We start from the raw sequence: 4,962 nt of genomic DNA, 5'->3' as shown, positions 1-4,962 counted from the left end.
TCAATTTCTTGTGTGTGCGGTGAGAATTAATGGAGGTTTAAATTTTTCGTTTGTTTGTTTTTGACTTGCTCTTTCTGATTATGACAAGTATGTCTAAAATACTCTTAGGAAAGCGTATTTTGAGTATATTCCTCAACTCCTGTCACAGTTTAAGGGTGAATGCTGTGAGTAGTAGGCTTTGAGGGATTGGGTGTGAGGTGTACAAAATACTAAATAATAATAACACTATGAAAGTTGATAGTAGAGTGAGTGCAAGGCGGTGTGTGAACAGAGGAAGTCTGAGAGAGAAGTGTGTGCGTAGGCAAAATGCAGAGTGTGTGCGTGAAATAAGGGAGTATTGTTTTTACATCAAGGTTTAGTAGAACTAAAGTAGAACGTCACAAACAAACAAAAGAAGGTAAAATGAAGAGAGAAAATAACTGACAATTACATTAATGAATAGAAAACACACATACACAAAGTGTCATATGTGAAATTATTCGAGGAAAGAATCAGAAGTGAGATAGTTTAATATAAGATGCAATGAAGGAAGCAGCTTATACTCCTTTAATTTCCAGAGCCAGTGTGTTCCCTCCCCTGCCCACTTGGCCCCCGTATCAGGCGAGTATGGAAGGCTGGATAGCCCATGACGGGTAAGATCCCACCTCGAAACCCTGGGACAACCTAAGGCAGGCACAGTCACGATTACTCGGCCTCAGTAAGAAGATGGGACCTCAAGGGTAAAGCCGCTGGGCCAAGGCGGAGGGGGTAAGTGGCAAGTGGAGCCCTAACTTCTGGCTGAGGACAAGGAATGCTGTTATTCAAGGTGGGAAATCAAAATTTGGGTTAGTAAATTTGGGAAAGAAACTGACGGCTTAAGTGGAGAATTATGAAGGAGTCTGACACACTGCAAAAGCAACATATGCAAATTCACATACACAAACAGAAAATGCATTAACCTTATAAAGACAAGACAAGCCCATGATGATTCATGTATAGACACTGATTAAACCTGGCTTAGAACACAAAGATACGCAATGAAGATCAGCTTGCTACTTGTATGAGTGGTGGAATGGTGTGAATGGTTAATAAAATACATTTGAGTTTGTGATTGAGGAATAGAAGAAGCCATATGACAAAGGGAGTTATGAAAAAAGTGATTAAAGTAGTTTTAAAAGAGTGACTTAGGAGTGCTCTGGGACTAAGTGATCAACAGTAGTGATCACTGTAGAAAGAAATAAAATAATTTAATAAGGTGGTAATGTTTAAACATATGTTTCTGTTGTTACAGCAACTCATTGAGAGATGACTCAGTATGCAAATTAGCTGAAGTGAGTGGTGACGGAGGAGCTTCCTGTGTGTGTGTGTGACTGAGGCTTTCAGAAGAGGAAGCATAGCAGAGAAGAGAAGTGCAGATTTGGGTAGGAAATTTATAGTTTAGTGATATGTTGTTGTAAGGGGGGTTGTGTTTTATGTTGAATCCAAGTATGTTGAAGTGCATAAAGGGGGTGATTTTTGTGTGCAAATTGTGTGGTTTTAACGAGACTTTCGGTGTATTGAGGAGGTGACATTATGTGGTGGCAAAACTTGTGTGTTTAAGGTTGTTGGGGTGATGGGTTGATTTTGTCAGTTAGGTTTGGGTTGTTTTTGTTTTTAATAGAGGGAGTTTTAGGAAACATGTCAGCTCTATTTTTTCTCATTTCTGTTCTAAGCAGGCCTGCAACAGCGCTGAAAATTCTCGGGGAAGAGCAAATGTAAGGGGGGCTTTCCAGATTACAACTGGCTGAGGAGAAAGCTACCTGTGGGGACTGTTCAGGTCGTAAGTCCCTGTAAAAAGGATTGTAGCGATTCAATCCAGTCCAAAAGCATAAAGAAATATTTTCCTATGGAAAATAAAAAATGACTGAGCTCATTTTGCTGAGGGTGGAGAATCTGATCTGAAGCTCCACTATTAGCAAATATATGGTGTGACTGAATGTGAATGTGTGTGACTGGATGAAGGTGGGGGAATGAATAAATGTGGACAAACAATTGGCTTCTACCAGAGAAAATTTCTGTTTTGTAGACTGGGGTTAGATTATGGGATTATAGTATATTGTTGGGAGAATGCCAAATGTTAAAGGGGAAACATTTTCGGTTATGACTCAGTTACCATTAATTGGAGGAACACATGACTGATAATTGTTCTGTTTTAAGTTTATTTTTATGACATAGATTGGAGCATGAGTGGGGAAAACTGAGCATTTTAAGTTTTGTGTAGTATTGTGACACATGAAATGTGTCAAAATAAAAGGGGGAATTTAGGGTTTAATAATTTAGGATTATTTCAGGACTTTTTGGGGTTTTTGGTCATTTGGATATGCTAAAACTGAAACTGTTATTTTTATGTTAAGGTTAAAGGATTAAAGAACTGAATCCTGTTTAGAAGATACAATGCCAGTGTTTTAAAGCTGTGTACAAATCTTAGAGGGAAATTGTGGGACACGTTGACAAAAAGATATCCTTTGGGGAAAATTAGTGAGGGTTGAAGGAGGAGAACAGGTTTGATTTCTTTTGATTTCTAGAAGTAGTGGTTATAATGTAGGCTTACACATACAGATATTACACAGAAACACACATAACAGTATTGATTCCAGGCAAAAGGCCTCAAAAGCATTTAGCTTTTAACTGAACTTAAAGAAGGACCAAAGAGGAAGGAAAGCATATATTTTGGTTAAGTCTGATAAACTAAAATTAGAAGGTATTGTTAAATTAAAAGGAGCAAATGAAATAAAAAGGCTATACCAAAAACAGGTTATAACATAGGAAATGTGAGGTTAAAATGAAGTTAACACACAGGAGTTGTTTCAAGGCAGCATTTAGCTATGATGAAATGTATACAGGAGTAATTGCTTATATGCTTAAACTTAATTGATTAAAGTGGTTGTTTTCTTTTGGAGCTTTTAGTAGAATAGGCGCTTATAATGATTTTTTTGTTAAAAAGGTGACTTAAGATCAGAGTGAAGGCACTTGCAGCAGCGACAGTTTGTGTGTACAGGATGTTGATGATCAGATAAGGGAAAAATAGAGCAAGCAACCGGACGTGAAAGCAGCGCTTTAAGAGTTTCAAAGTGATGAGTAACGTTGAAGAATATATAAATACAAGTCAATATAAATACAACCATTGGTCCAAGATCTTCTGGACCAATGGTTGTTTGTACTCTCCTTCCTCAATTTTTGAACCTTAACAAGTCCGATGGTTGAGACCAGGTCTGAGGAAGTGTAAGTGTGTTTTTAATGGGATTCATGAAAACAAAGCAGCACACATTCAACCATCTTCATCATGTCAGGAGTCATCATCAAAGTGTCAATCAATGAACAGATGATGGATCAATAACTGCAGCTGGATTGTGTTTGTTCTCTCCATCAGATTCCTGTCAACTCACAATCGACACAAACACAGTGAACACAAAGCTCCAACTGTCTGACAACAACAGGAAGGTGACACGTGTGGAGGAGGTTCAGTCATATCCTGATCATCCAGACAGATTTGATGTTTTTAATTATCAGCTGCTGTGTAGAAATGGTCTGACTGGTCGCTGTTACTGGGAGGTCGAGTGGAGAGGAAGAGTTTTTATATCAGTGAGTTACAGAAGCATCAGAAGGAAAGGAGACAGTTATGACTGTTTGTTTGGAGGAAATGATCAGTCCTGGAGTCTGTACTGCTCTGATGATGGTCCTCGTTATGTCTGGCACAATGAGAGATCAACATCCATCTCCTCCTCCTCCTCCTCCTCCTCTGTCTCTAACAGAGCAGCAGTGTATGTGGACTGTCCTGCTGGCACTCTGTCCTTCTACAGAGTCTCCTCTGACACTCTGATCCACCTCCACACCTTCAACACCACATTCACTCAAACTCTTTATCCTGGGTTTAGGTTCTATCCTGGTTCCTCAGTGTCCCTGTGCTGAGTGGAGTGTAAAGAGTGTCTCCTGTTACAGAAACACTCTGACTGTTGAACAGATAGTTCAGTCTGTACATGTCTGTCTCTTTCACTCACAAACACGTTTTCAGATTCATGGATTCAATCAGTTGATGTTTGAAACTCTTCTAAATGATTCCTTGTAAACTTCTTCAGTCACAAACAAACAGGAAGTGATGTCACATGTGTTCCTGTCCACACAGCAGAATGAGTCTATTGCTGACAGTGATGTACAAACAGAGTGAGCATTTCTGAGGCCCAAAATAAACTGAGTAGTTCACTGAATGAACAATGGACTGTGAGCTCAGTTCCTTCATCATTAGTATGGATTATATATGTATATGTATTATATTAGTATCATATATATCAGGTGCTGCTGCTTTCAGTCATTGTGCAAATGTGCTGTTTGTAAGCTTGTAAAGCTGCAGTCAGCTGAGACTGAAGAAGTCACCTGATCAGTGAGCAAACGTTTCTGAAAACGTCCAGATGATCAGAATCAACCTTTGGGATAATCTGTTCCACACATCCATGTTTCACTTACTGCATTATATTTCCTCATTGCTGTGCACACAGGCCTGTGGCTTATAACCAACTCCAAGTTCAGACTCAGAGGATGCTGAAGCTGTTTTCTGGAACAGAGACGTGTTGGATATAAAACCAACTCTTCTTTATGTGTCAGCACTGAGGAAAGGAGCAGCTTCGTTTCTAAGTGTATGAAGGACTGTAGCAGTGTGTGTGTGAGCTTTATTTCACAGACAGAACCATGTCAAAAACACAACTTCAGGTAAAAACAATACAAACTCAAAGAGTCTGATCAGAAGGATTAAACAGAGGAGTGTGGGACTGTTTTTAACAGACAGCAGGTTAAGCCAGGCTGGAGGAGTAAACTGAGCCTCAGTGTGAGCAGCAGTGTGTTTGACAGGAAGCTGAGATAAACAGTCTGGAGCCCATTTAGTGCTTCATATGAAAGTGTGAGGATTTGAAAGCAAATCTAAAATCAAGCAGGAGTCAGTGTGAGAATGAT

The 4,962-nt window shown here is 39.4% G+C and overlaps 1 pseudogene across 1 annotated transcript in view; it reads left to right on the top strand.

The window, feature by feature from the left end:
* Nucleotides 1-4,419, top strand: part of LOC308399178 (protein NLRC3-like) — a 24,622-nt pseudogene extending 20,203 nt beyond the window's left edge. Inside the window, exons 9-10 of the transcript XR_013974674.1 lie at nt 3,211-3,240; nt 3,389-4,419. The product of XR_013974674.1 is annotated as a protein NLRC3-like (transcript). The remainder of the gene's footprint in view (nt 1-3,210; nt 3,241-3,388) is intronic.
* Nucleotides 4,420-4,962: the final 543 nt, after the last annotated feature.

The sequence above is a fragment of the Rhamphochromis sp. 'chilingali' genome, assembly GCF_963969265.1.
Source record: "Rhamphochromis sp. 'chilingali' genome assembly, chromosome: 1".
Classification (NCBI taxonomy): Eukaryota; Metazoa; Chordata; class Actinopteri; order Cichliformes; family Cichlidae; genus Rhamphochromis; species Rhamphochromis sp. 'chilingali'.
Note: the sequence above shows the minus strand (reverse complement) of the source record. Positions and strands in the feature narration are given on the sequence as shown.